Here is a 16,291-nt window from a genome sequence, read left to right on the forward strand (position 1 = left end):
TGCCCCCGCACTTGCTAGCCCAAACACTCCTCCCTGAGGCTGGCTCTCGTTCCCCTGTCTGGGCTTCCTGGCTCTGGATCCCAGGGACCCTAGGAGAGCAGGTGGACCCCACCAGCCACAGATGCTCACCCTCAGTAAGAAGTCAGACCGCGCAGAGGGAAGGGTGCACGTCATCCCCCTGTCCGCAAACAGTGCAATCGCCCTGGAAACCCCAGTCCTTCTGCTCACTGACCCTCGTTTCTCAAGTGCTTGGTAGGAGAGGGGGCAGGAGAAGCAGGAAAGGGACAGAGGAGAGGATCGTGCACTCAGGATTCGAGGGCGGGAAGGCCGTGGCCCTGTGACTCAACACTATTGTGGGGGCACGGCCCCCCTTGAGAATCTAATAAAAGTGATGGAACTGTCATCAGAAGAACATGCACACACACAATTTCAAAGTATTCGTGGAGCCCCTGTCCCACCTGTGATTCCCTGGGAGGCCCCTGAGGTTTTTACTGGTAAGGAAATTGAGCCCCAGAAAGAGAGTGTGGCTTGCCCCTGTCCACGTTAATTGGTGGTAGGGCCTGAGAGCACACTATCAGAGGCCCAGTTTGTCTGGCTGTGAGCTGGGACACACGGACCCCCCATCACACACACACACACACACACACACACGCACGTGCACACACACACACACACGCACACACACACGCACACATTGTTTCCAGGGAGAGCTGGCCTCTGAGGGGATTGCATGATGTGTAGGCAGGTCCAATCTGGTTCTGGGCGGCTGGTGCTCCAGGGCATGGGGCTGAGATAACACCTCCCCAGTGCCACGGGCCTCACGCTGGCTGTCTCAGGCTGCCTTGGACACACTGACCCCAGGCTGCAGTAGCAGCAGTGTGGGGCTGGGGAGGCCAGCCCCAGCCTCTGCTCACCTGCCACAGCATTGGCTCCCCAAAGCCTCACAGCCCCCAAAGGTGACCTGGGGGTCGCCATGCTGCTCCCTGCCCTCCTCTCTGGGACGGCATGGGCACTGGCTAATGGGTAAGCAGCCCACCCTGGGGCTCCTCGGACTAAGAGCCTTCCCCTCCTGCCCCAGGCCCCAGACCCTCTGGGGCAGCCAGACTCCTTCCCGCACCCTCCTTCTCTCAGCCTCCTTAACTTAGCCTCCTCCTCAGCTAATTAACTCTCCACTGGGAGTGGGGTCACAGGATAGGGCCTCTCGGACAGATGGGGACAGTGGCCGCAGCTGTCGGTCCCCATCTATGGGCAGGCGGTGGTGTGAGCGGACAGAGACCATCCTGGTGGAGGAGGAAGTAACCCCCCGTCAGGAGGACCTGGTGCCCTGCACCAGCCTCCATCATTACCAGCGCTGGGGCTGGCGACTGGACTTGACCTGGAGTGGCCGTGCGGGGCTATGCCCCATCTACAAGTGAGTGACATGGAGCCTGGGCTAGCTGCCGAGCAGGAGAGAGCCGTGGGGTGACATCCTTAGAGTAGGGGAGGACTGAGCGGTGACCTGGAGAAGTGGCCATTTGGGAAGCAGGTCGTGGGTGGGCTCCAGAGGGGCGGAGGCTGGGGGTGGGGGTGGGGGATGAGTGGGCACTTCCGTGGGCAGCGCAGGGAGAGACAAGATGCCTGCTCCCCGTGCCCACCCTTCAGTCCGCCTTCCCGAGATCATTCTCGCTTTGGAAATGGAGACCAAGAAGGGAAAATTACACGATAAAGCCTCTCAGAGAGTAGGTGAGCAGATTGAATGTCCCAGGCCATTCCCAGGGATGGGGCTGAACACTAACATCTTCTTCCCTCCCCCTACCTGGTGCACCCAGGCCCCCGGAAAACAGGCCTGCTGCATGGAACCTGACGATGAGGGCTTGCTGCCCAGGCTGCGGTGGTGGGGGGGGCACCCACTGCACCCTGGGTAAGCGCCTGAGATTAGCCCAGATCCGGGGTTTCCTGGAGGTGGCAGGCTGCCTGTGGAGGGAAGTCCGGTCCAGGATGCCTGTGGAGGGAAGTCCGGTCCAGGCTGCCTGGGGGGGGGACGTCTGGTCCAGGCTGCCTGGGGGGGGAAGTCCGGTCCAGGATGCCTGGGGGGGGAAGTCTGGTCCAGGCTGACTGTCTGGCTCTGCCCGTTCTCTCTTTCTACCCAGCACAGCCCTTGCTGAAGCCAGCCTTGAGGGCCACTGCTTTGCCACATGGCTGTGCCAGCCAAGGGCAGGCTCAGCTAACGCTTCTGTGGGAAGCCTGGAGGAGTGCTGTGCCTGGCCTTGGGGACACAGCTGGCGGGATGGCCGCTCCCAGCCCTGGCACAGCTGCTCCAGCCATAAACTCCCCGGTGGGTCCACAGACCTCAGCCTGCGGGAAAGACACAGCCCTGGCCGTCACCTGCTCCCCCGACAGGCAGTTAGAATTCTTTTTAAAATTTTTTTATTTATTTATTTTTGGCTGCGTTGGGTCTTCGTTGCTGCACGTGGGCTTTGTTTTTAGTTGCAGCGAGCGGGGGCTACTTTTCGTTGTGGTGCGCAGGCCTCTCACTAAGGTGGCTTCTCTTGTTGCAGAGCACGGGCTCTAGGCACGTGGGCTCAGTAGTTGTGGCTTGCGGGCTCTAGAGTGCAGGCTCAGTAGTTGTGGCACACGGGCTTAGTTGCTCTGTGGCATGTGGGATCTTCCCGGACCAGGACTTGAACCCGTGTCCCCTGCATTGGCAGGCGGATTCCTAACCACTGCGCCACCAGGCTGCAGCCCAGGATGTGTGCCATCAGCTGCTGGATGGTCCATGCAGACAATGCCATGCCCAGGTATGGGTGAGGGTGGAGATGGCATCAGGCACTGGAGGGGTGGGAAGGGGGAGTGCTGGGGAGGTGCCAAACGAGGCACCTGGTCCAGCCACCAAATTGCTTTGGGCCGTCGGTCAGGGCGCCCCCTCTGGGAGGCTCCTATACATTATCTCTAAGGTCCCTTACAGTGTTCACCTGTTTGGTTATAAACCAGGGCGTTTTGGAAGCAAGAGTAGGGAGGCGCTGGTGAGTACTGGAGAAGGCTGGTTGGCCGAGGGGCTGCCCCGGTTCGGCAGGTGCCCCCTGCTGAGTACCACGAGGCCTGCCTCTTTGCCTACTGTGCTGCGGCCCCAGGGGGCAGTGGGCGGGAGGAGCGGCTGGAGGCCGCCTGCCCCACCTTGGCCAGCTACCCCCAGGATCGTGCGGTGCGGCGCATCCACGTGCGCTGGAAGCCCGCCCGGCTTCTGCAGTAGGGCTCCCGCCTGTCCCTCGGTGCACAGCCTCTGGCCTCCCCACCCTGTGGAACTGGGAACTGACCGAGGGCCCTCACGTGGCTCCTGTTTCCTGAGGGGTCCCCTGAGCGCCCCTCTCGGGGGGCTGCCAAGGCCTGCTGGCTCTCCAGCGGCAGCGGGATCCGGCGGGAGGAGGGGAGCTCCTTGGGCCTCACAACCCACGCCTGTGTCCGCAGAGCGCCTGTGCCTGGGGGGCCGGCTGTGCTCGGACTGCGCCTCGGCCTGCCCGCCCAGCTGCTCGGCTGTGGGCGAGGCGGGGGCGAGGGGTCCTGCGGGGAAGAGTGCGTGAGCGGCTGCGAGTGCCCGCCCGGCCTCTTCCGGGACCGCGCCCTCCGTGTGCCTGCCGCCCGCCGGCCCTGCTACCACCGACGCCGGCGCTGCGACCCCGGTGACACCGTGCGCCAGCTGTGCAGCCCGCGGTGGGTCCGCGGGCCTTGCTGGCCTTTTCGCTGGGGTTGGAGGCTCCCTGGTCCCCTCTGATCCCTCCCTTATGTTATCTCCTCAACCTGCCTCCCTTCTGGGGCCTCCCTCACAAGAGACCTGTGACCTCTCAAGGCATAAGTGACGGCCCTGCTTAAAAACCTAGCCAGTGACCTCCATCAGCTGACCTCTAGTGCTAACGGGGAGAAGGGGGTGTCGGGGAGGGAGGGACCAGGGTTTTGGGGGGGTGGGAGGGCGTCTCCAGCTCGGTCCCTCCCCCTCCAGCCCCACCACTCCACCCCCCACCCACCCTCCACTCCACCCCCCACCCCCCACTCCGCCGTGGGGCCGATCCGGAGCGCGCTCTCCCGTCCCTCGCGCCCACAGCGTTGGCCAGGACGGCCGCTGGCTCTGCGCGCAGGCGCCGTGCCCCGCCGGGGGCGCGGTGGGCGGGGACGGGCATTACCTCACCTTCGATGGGCGGAGCTTCTCCTTCCGCGGCCGCGCGCGTCGCCGCTTCAGGCTGGTGCAGGTGTGGAGAGGACCAACTCCGGGAGTGGGGTGTCGTGCCAGAGCGGGGGCCCTCGTAGTGGTGCTATGGGGGAGAAGGGACGGTAAGCAATCCACTAAATAAACAGAACACACAGTCGTCCAGGGAAAAGCTGAGAGAGAAACGATTCTGGAGGGAAGATGGCAGCCACAGACCCCCAAGCCTGCCCTTTGGGTTCTCGCCTCCTCCTTAGGTTCCTGTGAAAGTCCCGCTGTCATCGCCACCCCAGCCCAGGGGCACAAAACAAAACCCAACCTCACGGTCCTTTCTCACACACGGGACAGCTGGGCTTGTCACAGGCTACTTCCTGTAAAACAACCCCAGGGGAAATAAGGGCCCTCCTTCCTCCCGGCCCTCCCCCAATAAAGTTAGGTGACTTCCCAGCTCCAGGCCCAGGCCACCTTCTTACACACATAGACACAAACAGGAGCTCGCACATGACATGCTCACACGTGTGCACATAGATTTAGCGTGTGTGTGCACAGGCACACATAGAGATGAGCATACATACCCACAGGGAGGAGGGAGAGGAGACATGTTGCCCAAACATGCACACACACCCCTCCACATGGGGGTGCACGCGAGCACGCGCGCGCACACACACACACACACACACATGTCACATATGCCAGCCCTTGGTGAAGGTTAAGCCCCTTACAGAGTCTGGCTGGCTGGCAGGCGGTCAGCATACGTGCTGCGTGGAAGCTGCCCCCAGTGTGTGCCGTAGGTGACCAGTAGAACAGGAGCTGCTCTCAGGGTCTGCCCCACCACCACCATGTTCCTCACCATCGGCCCCAGGACTTCGTAAAGAGGCCGCTACTGACTGTACTGGAGCACGGGGACTGCAACGCTGGGAGCTGCCTCCACGCCATCTCGGTCTCCCTGGGGGACACCCACGTCCAGCTCAGGGACTCAGGTAGCCTTGGCTCTCAGGGTACCTACCTACCAGGCCCTCTGCTCCCAGCAGCCCTCTGGAGTGTGGCTCAGGCCCCAGGGGCCTCCTGTCATCTCTCCTCTCCCTGTGGACTTGGGCTCTGTCCAGCACCTCCCATCCACACCGCCCTGTGGTTCCTGAGCCCAACTCTCCCGCCAGACTCCCTCAGCCAAAATCACTGCCTCAACTTCCCCCTCACTCTGCCATCTCTGAAGCAGACGTAAAGTCCTGTGGGAATCTTCCAAGGCATCTTCTGCCCCGTCCTGAGGGGAAAATACAATTCATATAGTTCTGGGGGATATGAAAGGCCTCTTGGGGTGAGCAAGGCAGGCAGGCCCCTCCCAGCTCTGGACAGCCAGGGCCCAGTCCCAGCCCCTCCTGCACACTGACTCCAAGGGCAAAGGCAAAATGGGTGCTAAGGGTCACGTGGGGGTTGTAGGTGGGATGCGTGACCTCCCAGGGGTCACTCCAGTTCCCCTTGCTCAGGGTGGGCAGCCCACCATGACACAGGCCCTCCCCCCTCCTACCCCAGGTTCTTCCCCTTCTCACAGCCCCATCCTGCAATGTGCCCTCCCCCCACTGTCATCAGCCCAGCCCAGCCCTTTGGGGGTGGCCCCCTCACAGACCCCCTATTGCAGGAGCAGTACTGGTGGACGGGCAGGATGTGGTCTTGCCCTGGAGCGGCCCTGGGGGCCTCAGCGTTGCTGCGCTGGCCTGGGGCCTGCGTCCTCTGGGGAGCGTCTGACCCTGCAGCCTACATCACCCTGGACGCCCGCCATGCCCTCCAGGTGTGCCGGAGGGCGGGTGAGTGGCTGGGCGAAGCCACAGAGGGCCTGGAACCAGCAGGATGACTTCCTGACTCCTGCTGGCGACGTGGAGACCAGCATTGCCGCCTTTGCTAGCAAGTTCCAAGTGGCAGGCGAGGGAAGGTGCCCCTCAGAGGACAGCGCCCCACTTCCCTGCTGCAGCACCCACACTCAGCGTCACATTTTCGCGGGGGCAGCCTGTGCCATCTTGCATGGCCCAGTCTTCCAGGTAGCCAGATTGGGGGCACTCCTCCTGTTTGCACCTGTAAAATGGGGTCAATACCTGCCCTGCCCTCCTCCAGGGCTACTGGGAGGGCCCTGGTGCTGTGCCAGGGCTGCTGAGAACTGGGAGGTGGCAGTGGGGACCAGAGAAGACAGGGGAATCCGTGGGGGAGGAGCCGACCCCCTTCCTCATCTCCCTCCAAGGAGTGCCACGGTCTGGTGGACAGGGAGCGGTTCCACCTGCGCTGCTTGACAGCTGTGTGCAGCTGAACCCCCAGCAGGGACTGCCTGTGCCCCGTGCTCGCTGCCTATGCTCGGCACTGTGCCCAGGAGGGTGCGCTGCTTTCCTGGAGAGACCAGACCCTCTGCCATGAGTCTGCTCAGCCGGCCAGCCCCATCCCCAGGCTCTTTCTTCCAGCACCTTCTAAGAATGGCTCAGTGGGATCCAACGGCTTTGCAGCAGGGGAGGGTCCCCAGAAGGACCTCTGACCTCGGCAGTTTGCTGGGTTCGCCTTCTTTCAGAGACGTAGGGACTGTCGGGCCCGGAGGGGTGGGCAGAGCAGCAGTGGCAATGCCCCTGACCTGCATGCATCTCTGTGCCCAGCTGTCCTGTGTCCTGGTGGCCAGGAGTACCAGGAGTGTGCCCCAGTGTGCGGTCGGAACTGTGGGGAGACTGAAGGCTGTGGGGAGCTGGGCAGCTGTGTGCCCGGTTGTAATTGCCCCCTGGGACTGCTTTGGGACCCTGAGGGCCAGTGTGTGCCCCCGGCTCATGCCCCTGCCAGCTTGGGGCTCGTCGCTCTGCCCCTCGCAGTGCTACCATGAAGGACTGCAACCGCTGGTAAGAGCACACACCTGTGGGGGGAGGCAAAAAGCTTGGGGGTGAAGAGGTGGAGCTTAGAGAAAAGGGCCGGGGATGTAGCTCTGTGGGTTCCGGGCCGATGGCATGCACGTCAGAATGACAAAATGCTGATAACTTCCCCTCAGTTGTGGAGCACTTTAGGACCTATAAAGCACTTTCACGTATATTACCTTATTTAATCTTACTTAAGTCTTACAATAACCTAGTAAAGTATGAAGAGGAAGAATTGTTCCCATTTTGCAGATGAGGAAACTGAGGCTTGGATAGGCTAAATAGCCTGCAGAGTCACATAGCTTGTTAATGATGAAGGACTAGAACCCCGATCTCTGAATTCCAGTTGAGTGTGGTCCAGAGGCTCTTCAATGGGTTAGGAAATAAAGGCAAGTTACAGACTTACAGGGGCTGTGCCAGATCCGGGCTTTGGTGGGTGAGAGTGAGACTTCAGTGAAGTCCTTTTCCTACCTGTGCTGGGAGTAGGGTTGTTCAATATCTCTGCCCCTCCCCAGAGCCCAGAGAATGGCCTCTATTGGAGTTGGAGCAGGAAAGGGTGACAGTGTCTATCCCAGGTATGGCCAGGTGCTGGAAACAGTCCCAGTTCCTGTGTTTGTGACACCTGGGATTGGGGGTGAGACGCTCAGGTCTCCAGTGTCAGAACTGGATTTTCCCTCAATGTTAGGGGCTCCAGACCTCTGGGATCCTGAGGCTCTCCCAGGGCGGGTCAGGGGCCTGGAAGTGAGTCTGGGTTTGGGCCTGGCCCTTACCTGCCTCCCCACCTCTGGCAGCATCTGCCAGGAGAGGGGCCTATGGAATTGCACTGCTCAACGCTGCGCCCCACCGCAGGCGTTCTGCCCCCGTGGGCTCGTCTCCGTCCCTGGTGCCTCCCTCCTCACCTGTGACAGCCCCAGTGCCCATGGCGCCTGCCCCCCAGGCAGCATGGGGGGCTATGTCTGTCCCCCAGGAACCATGCTGCTGGTAAGTCCTGGAGGGGGCTACCCTAACCAGAGCCCTGCCCTGACCCCTGCCTGTGTGTAACTGGTTGGGGGGGGATCAGGCAGTCCTCCAAGGAGCCCTTTGTCCCCCGCCTCTGCTCAGGATGAGGGCTGCATACCTCCCGAGCTCTGTCCCTGCCGTCACGGTGGGCAGTGGTACCCGCCCAACGCTGCAATCCAGGAGGGCTACAACATTTGGTATGCCCAGCCCGTGACCTGTAACCCTGTGACCTAGTGACCCCTGGCTAGGGGCTGGGGTGATGGTGGGTGGGATATCCAGACGGGCCTGGACAACGGGAATCCTCAGCATCCCTCCAAACTGAGGGTCTGTCTGGAGTTGCTTGGAATCTGGACCGGCTGCCTCCCCTGGATACAGTTCCAGGTCCCTGTCTTCGTGAATCTGTCTCCCTTCTCCCTGTTGCCCACAGGGTGTGCCAGGGTCGGCAGTGGCGCTGCATGGGCCAGCGGTGCGACGGACGGTGCCAGGCATCAGGTGCCCCCCACTATATGACATTTGATGGGCTGGCCCTCACCTTCCCCGGGGCCTGAAAGTATCTGCTGGTGCGAGAGGCCAGCGGCCGTTTCACAGTCTCTGCCCAGGACCTGCCCTGCGGAGCCAGCGGCCTCACCTGCACCAAGGCGCTGACCGTGCGGCTGCAGAGCACCGTTGTGCACGTGCTGAGAGGTGGCTGCGACATTGAAGGGTGACATTGCCAGGGAGGGGCACCCCAGGTGGCATCACAGCTCTGCATGGGTAGCTGAGGTCTGGGGTTCCCCGTGTCTCCCCACTGCTAGCCATCGGTGCAGTAGGGCTGGCGCCTCTTCTCTTGGCTGGGAATCATAATTCTGGAAGGCTCCATGAAATTAAAGCCCAGAGAGGTCTAATGACTAGCCCCAGGTCACACAGCTAGAGAAGCAAAGGAAAGGTTGGAGGGGAGGCTAGGAGGGCCTCGTGGGGATCCTGGAGCCCCTTTATCCCAAGGCTGAGCCTGAATGTCTCTCTTCCTCCACAGACCAGGCAGTGACAGTGAATGGGGTGAGTGTAATGCCCCTCAAGGTCTGTACGGGCTCCGGGCTGAGCCTGCGCCGTGCTGGCCTCTTCCTGCAGCTCACCACCTGCCTGGGCCTCACCCTGCTCTGGGATGGAGGGCAGCCCCCGCCCCCAGCCATCTGACCCCCACCCCGAAGCCCCCCACAAACTCTTCCTCCTTCTCATGTGTGGCCAGAGTCTCCAAATTATGTTTTCATAATTATATTTTTCTTCATTATGAAAGCAATACCTCCTCACCAAAGAAACAGTTTAAAAATACCAAGTTTTAGAGAGAAGAAATAAAAATAAATTTCCTAACATCCCACCACCCAAACCCAAGCAGTTGGCTATTTAGAAATAACCGTTACTGAGAAATCAAAGGAAATCAAAATAACCCCCATTGTGGGAAAAAGTCGCCTGCACTGAGGCCTCTGGGGCTGGTGGGTGTCACAGGCCGTCCTGGAGTCTGGAATCCTGCCCTTTGGAGAATTTCCCTACACCCACCCCCAACCTGGGTTTAGTTAGGAAAGTAGGCTCTCACTTCTTGCCCTTAGCCCCCCAAATGTAGGTCTCTTCTAGCCCCACCAACCATCACCCCCGAAAGAGGGAGCCAGCGCCCCCTCGTGGGTGGTGGTACTTACCTGGGAAGGTCAAGCAGGCCCACATAACAGGCGCCTAGGTCTTCTCCCAGACCCCTGCCCTAAAGAAGGCCTCCGAGATCCTGTCTCCACAATCCTTCCCCCTGCCGCCCTCTCCGTCCAGGCACCCGGGTCCTGGTGCAGCTGTCCCCCGAGTTCCGCGGCCGGGTGGCTGGGCTGTGTGGAGACTTTGATGGAGACACCAGTAATGACCTTCAGAGCCGCCAGGGAGTCCTGCCTGGAGCCCACAGCTGAACTGGCTGCCCACTCCTGGTGCCTCAGTCCTCTCTGCCCCGAGCCAGGGGACCTGCGGCACCCCTGCGCTGTGAGGATGGGCAGGAAAGGGGGAAGGGAGGAGGGGCAGCTGCGGAAACCCGGGGTGGGGGCGGTTCGAGAGGCTGGGTGCTGTGGAGGAGTCTGGCTGGTCCACCGTGGTGTGAATGCCCAGTGGGCCAGCCGGGCCCGCGCCCGCTGCGGGGTGATGCTGCAGCCGCTCTTTGCCCGGTGCCATGCGGAGGTGCCCCCAGAGCAGCACTGCGAGTGGTGTGTGCATGACACCCGCGGGTGAGAAGAGCAGGCCTGGGGGAGGGCTGGGCCCGAGCGCTCCCTCCCTCAGATGTGATTCAGGGGGCGGCTGTGAGTGTCTCTGCTCGGCCATCGCCACCTAAGCAGACGAGTGTTCCTGGCATGGGATCCACGTGCACTGGTGCAGCCAGGAGCGCTCTGCCGTGAGTGTGCCCCGCCCTGGGTCCCCGATGCCCAATCCCACCACGCGTTCAGCTCCTAGGCTACTTCTCCTAGCCTGAGAGCCAGCCATTCATTCATTCAAGGGCGAATACGTGTGGAGTGCGTACTGTGCGCCAGACGCTTCCCTAGATGAACAAAACACGATGAAATTGCAGCTCTGTGGAGCGTGCACGTTGCAAATGGCCTTGGAGGGGCTTGGCAAGAGTCTACGCCACGCCCCCCCGTGCCCTCCCTGAGCGTCGCCTCAGGCTGGCTCGCCTGCTGCTGTTGCATCCTGGTGCCCTTGCACCTCAGGGACCCAAGCCTCTCTCCTCTCCACCCAGCTCTGCAGTGTGAAGGGGGCCAGGGGTATGAGGCCTGTGGCCCCAGCATCCTCCCCCCACCTGCCATGACCACGGTCCTGAGCCTGGGTGGCACTGCCAGGCCGTTGCCCGTGTGGAGGGCTGCTTCTGTCCTGACGGGGCTTTGCTGCACTGTGTGTAGGGTCAGAGTGGGCAGAGGGGAGGGGCCCACAAGGCATGGTGACAGGGCTGGCACAGAGGGCTGCCGCGCCCCTTTTGCCGGAGCCCTGCCCTCTGTGATCTCAGGAGGAGTCTGCCTCAAGCTGGCTTCCTGCCCCTGCGAGTGGCGAGGCAGCTTCTTCCCCCCGGGCACCGTACTGCAGAAAGACTGTGGCAACTGGTGAGTGGCACGCCTCGGAGGGAGCTCTGTGCCCTTGGCTGGCTGAGCCCAGTGCTGCAGCTGATCCCAGGACACTGTGTCCTCAGCACGTGCCAGGAAAGTCAGTGGCTTTGTGGGGATGACGGTAGCCGCGGTGAGGAGCCGGTGCCTGGCTGTGCGGAGGGAGAGGCCCCATGCCAGGAGGGCGGGCACTGTGTGCCCCACGGGTGGCTTTGTGACTACCAGGATGACTGTGGCGATGGCTCAGACAAGGAGGGTGAGTGTCCCGGGTGGCAGTGGCCGAGTGGCGGGTTAGTCCTTGAAAGTGTAACAGAAGCATGCGTCCTAGGGTGGCTTCCTAAGCTGCTGCTCCTGTTACCAGCAGCTGCGACTTGTGGGAAGGGCTGTTCTGGTTTCTGGGTTTGGGGGCTTTCTGGGACCCTTTGTCGGCGTCCTCAGCCTGCCTGCCCTCCCCACACCAGGCTGTGCCACCCCAGGCCGTGGGGAGAGGCAGATGTCTTGCAGCTCCGGCCACTGCCTGCCCCTGGCCCTGATCTGTGATGGGCAGGACGACTGTGGAGACGGGACGGATGAGCAGGGCTGCCCGTGCCCCCAGGACTCACTGGTCTGCACTGACAGGCGCTGCTTGCCCCCCGCCCTGCTCTGCAATGGGCACCCTGACTGTCCGGACGCTGCTGACGAGGATTCCTGTCGGGGTGAGCGGTCCCTACCCCGGACTCCAGCCCACCAGGCGTCCCCTTCCGAGAGACCCATCCTGTGGGTCCCCACCTGCCTGCCTCCCCTCCTTCACCAGTCCAGCTTCCGGCTGAGAAATGGGCACCTGTGGGTGTGTGAGTGAGGGCACCCCAAGCAGTGAGGAGAAGGGGCAGTGCCCTGGGACCAGCGCCTTTCTCTGGCTACAGGGCAAGTGAACTGCACCCCTGGGGAGGTGTCCTGCATCGATGGTGCCTGCGTGGGGACCATCCACCTGTGTGGTGGAATCTGGGACTGCCCAGAGGGAGCCGACGAGGGGCCTGGGCACTGCCCACTCCCCCGGCTGGTGCCTTGCCTGGCCCCTCCGCTGTCTCCAGGGAGACTGCACCTACTCCCCGGGCCAGCGTCAGCCCCAGTGAGTCTCCTGGAGGGAAGGGGGTGAGAAAATGGGGTCGGAGGCCTGGAAGGGAGGGGACAGCGCCTCAGAGGGAGGCCTTGCAGATGCTGGGGGTGGGAAGGAGCAGGTCCCAGGCTCAGCCTCCTGGAGACACCGGAAGTGAAGAGCGTTTGCGGGGGACTGAAAGGGTCCAGACTTTATTCCCAGAAGTTCAAGGCCCCCTTCCAAACCGGCTGGCGTCTAACGGGAATTCTTGGATGCGGCGGGAGAGCTTTTGGAAAATCAGTAGGGCAGCAAAAAGCGGGAGCGGCTAGACTTGGGGAGGGCCGGGCGCAGGTAGGGGGCCGGAAGGGCCTGGAGGGGGAGCGGAGCCGGAGGCGGTGGAAGGGCCCGGCGGCCTGCAGGCGTCCATCCCTGGGCGCCCCGCCGGGGTGGAGCGCGGAAGCCCCCGCAGCGCCGCCCTGCGGCCTCTTCGCGAGCGGCGGCAGCGGCGTGTGCGCCCCGCGGGGCTGGCGCTGCGACGGCGAGGAGGACCACGAGGACGGCCGCGACCGGCCCTGCGCGCCGCACCTCCCGCCCTGCGCCCGTGGCCCGCTCTGTGTGGCCCCCGCGCAGCTGTGCGACGGCGCCGCACACGGTCCCCACGGCTCGGACGGGGACCCCAGCGCCTGCGGTGAGCGCCCGGCCGGCGCGGCCGCGCGCCCAGCGGGCGGGGCGCCCTCTCCTCCCGCCCCCACCCGACGGGCCTCCGCCCCCTGCGGTTCGGGGTGGCGCTCGCTAGCGAGCGACTTGGGTCTTGGGGCCGCCGAGTCCGAGCGAGTTTTGTCCGCCTTGAATCTTTTCCCGGAAACTCTCTTTGAACACACTTGCGCGGCCGCCCAACCCGGCGGAGAGAAGAAAGGGCTTTTGTCTTTGCCCACATTTGGGCTGGATGCATTAGAGGGTGGACAGTGAGTGGCTCTGCCGCAGGGGGGGACAGTTTGCGGGGCTCCCCCCAGCTTCCCCCTACGAGGCCTGGGGGTCCCCTCTGTGTCCCCGCAAGTCACACCTTCACGGCCTGGCCACCTGGTGGCGGCTGGGCGCTGTCCACAGGCCCCCTCTTCTCCCCTGTGGCCTGCCCCTCCTGGACCCCTCACAAAGGTGTCTGAGCCAGGCTGTGTCCCCTGAGGGTTTTACCTCATACCCCCAGCCCGTGCCTTCGGCTCCCCCGCCCTCCTCTGCAGGCTCCTGCCCGCCTGCGGCAGCCTCTTCCCCTGTGGCTTGGCTCCCCAGCTGTGCCTGAACCCTGAGCGGCTCTGCGATGGGCTCCCCGACTGCCCGCAGGGCGAGGATGAGCTGGGCTCTGGTAGGCACACTGATGGAGGCCACGGCTGCCGGGGGCCTGGGAGGTGACCCTCACTCCCACCTAAATGTTTTCTCTCCTCTTCCCCTCAGAGGGGCTGCCAGTCCCAGGAGGCCCCAACAGGACAGGGCTTCCCGGGCCAGAATACTCCTACCCGGATGGCCTCTGCCTCGGTTTCCAGCTGGTGAGGGTGGGGAACGGGTGGTGCAGAAGGCAGAGCCAATGTGCCCCCCAAGCAAAAGGCGCCCTGATCCCATTCCCTCCCCAGGTGTGCGATGGGCAGCCTGACTGTGAATTGGCGGGGGAGGCAGGGCCCTCCCGGGAAGAGCAGCGCTGTGAGGCCTGGGGCCCCTGGAGCCCATGGGCACCATGCAGCCAGATGTGTGGGCCCGGGGTGCAGGGCTGCAGACGCTGCTGCTCCCCGCCCAGTCTCCCAGTGCTGCGGCACTGCCCGGGCCCCGAGCACCAGACTCAGGCCTGCTTCACGGCCGCCTGCCCAGGTGAGGGGTCCCGGGCACCAGGAGGCCAGTGGGGTGGGCGGGGCCTACAGAGAGCCAGGGGGAGGAAGGCGCTGGTCCCCGGCCCAACCTCACGGCCTGCCGCCCCACTGGTCGGCCCTTCCTCCTCACAGTGGACGGTGAATGGACCTCCTGTTCTCCCTGGTCCCTGTGCTCTGAGCCATGCAGGGGCACCATGACCCGGCAGCGGCAGATCTCAAAAGTAGATCACAGGGCTTCCCTGGTGGCTCAGTGGTTGAGAATCTGCCTGCTAATGCAGGGGACATGGGTTCGAGCCCTGATCTGGGAGGATCCCACATGCCGCAGAGCAACTAGGCCCGTGAGTCACGGTCGCTGAGCCTGCGCATCTGGAGCCTGTGCTCCGCAACAAGAGAGGCCGCGATAGTGAGAGGCCCGCGCACTGCAATGAAGAGTGGCCGCTTGCCACAACTAGAGAAAGCCCTGGCACAGAAACGAAGACCCAACACAGCAAAAATAAATAAATAAGTTAATAAACTCCTACCCCCAGCATCTTCTAAAAAAAAAAAAAAGGTAGATCACTGTGCTCAAAGCCTAGTCTTCCAATCAAGAGGAGGGAGATCAAGCATTAACCGGTCATAGGAAGGGGCACTCCAGAGGGTACCCATCAGGAAGGGATACCTGGGGGAGTGAACTGTTCTTCTAGACACTCTGGCTTCTCTCTGGACACTCCAAGAGCTGTTGTCAAAGAGAGAGACTGTGTGAGATCGCTTGTGGACCAAAGACCCCGTGATCTCACCTGCATGTAGTAGAGGGAAGCCTGCACTGGGTGCAGGAGGCATCAGGAGGAAGGGGAGGCCAGAGCCTTGCTCAGCAAGTTCTGTTCTGCGCTTGGCTTGGGGTTGAGGGGGCTCGGTTTATCATCCTCGGTTTATCAGCCAGAATCACTTGTGTGGCTCTCTTCCCCTCCCCCACACCTGGCACGGGCAGCGAGCACTGTGCCCTTTGCGGTGCCCACCACGGCCCTGCCTGGGCTGGCGGCCTCAAGAGGCCTCTGCTCACAGAGTCAGCTGAGCTGCGGCAGCCGGGAGTGTCTGCCAGCCAAGCGGCGCTGTGACCTACGGCCCGACTGCCAGGACGGCTCGAACGAGGACGGCTGTGGTATGTGCTGGGCTGGGGAGGGCACCCCGAGGACCCCGCTCCCGGGTGAGCACCCTCTGAACCCGGCCCACCCGTCCTTGCAGTGGACTGTGGGCTGGCGCCCTGGTCTGGCTGGAGCAGCTGCAGCCGTAGCTGTGGCCTGGGCCTCGCCTTCCAGCGCCGAGTTGCTGTGGCCTCCCCTGCCTCGGGGCAGCTGCCTGCCCAGGTAACAGGTATCCCCTCCCAAGCCTCCCCAGCCCCCCAGGTGAGACACCTGCCCGGGGGAAGTGCCCCTGCTCTCCTTTGAGACCCGTGTCCAGGCTCCGGGACTCTAGGAGGACAGCCCCCCATGACGTCCCAGCCTCGCACCTCCCGAAGGCCTTGTCTGAAGCCCCAGCGCTGCCCTCTTCCTGCCTGAGTGTGGGAACTGGAGCAGCGGCCGGTCCTCCTCAGAGCGAGGGTGTAAACAGGCTGCGCCCCTGGTCCTGGGCTCTGAGCCGGAGGCCCTGCAGCGCTTTCGTTCTGTGGATCTGAGGCGGGGGCCCCCACCCTGCCTCTCCTTCCATCCAGGGTTTCCCACCCGGGGTCTCTTCCGCCCCACAGCTGGCCTTCTATCTGCTGCTACCGCGGGTGCCCTGCCCCAGGATTCCCGCCATCCTAGACCCTTTCCAGGGACCAGAGCCCTAGAGATCTTTCCACAGGTCACCGCCACCTAAGGGAGGTTTCCTGGGACAGGAAGGGAAGCTGCGGGGTCCCCGGGTGCTGCCCTAAGCCACCCCGCTGGCCACCGCCCAGGCTCCTCTCTGCCCCTTGGCCCTGCTCCCTCTAGCATGGTCGCACTTCCTTGGGCTCACCTGGTCCCCCGCGGTGGCCGGGGTGTGGGCCGTGTGGGAGGCCTGGGGGCCCTGCAGCGTCTCTGGTGGGGGAGGCCATCGGAGTCGCCGTGTGGACCCCCCGCCCGAGAATGGTGGTGCCCCCTGCCCTGGGGCCTCCCAAGAGAGGGCACCCTGTGGCTTGCAGCCCTGCACAGGTGGCACAGGTAAGGGAGCTGGGCTGGGGTGGGGGCATCCAAGCGGGGAGCCCTGTAGGGGTGAGGCCG

General features: G+C 63.3%; 1 pseudogene; it reads left to right on the forward strand.

Annotated features, from left to right (window-relative positions):
• The first annotated feature begins 973 nt into the window (after positions 1–973).
• LOC132495837 (SCO-spondin-like) overlaps positions 974–16,291 on the forward strand; it is a 34,958-nt pseudogene continuing 19,640 nt past the window's right edge.

The sequence above is a fragment of the Mesoplodon densirostris genome, chromosome 9 (assembly GCF_025265405.1).
Source record: "Mesoplodon densirostris isolate mMesDen1 chromosome 9, mMesDen1 primary haplotype, whole genome shotgun sequence".
NCBI classification, from domain to species: domain Eukaryota; kingdom Metazoa; phylum Chordata; class Mammalia; order Artiodactyla; family Ziphiidae; genus Mesoplodon; species Mesoplodon densirostris.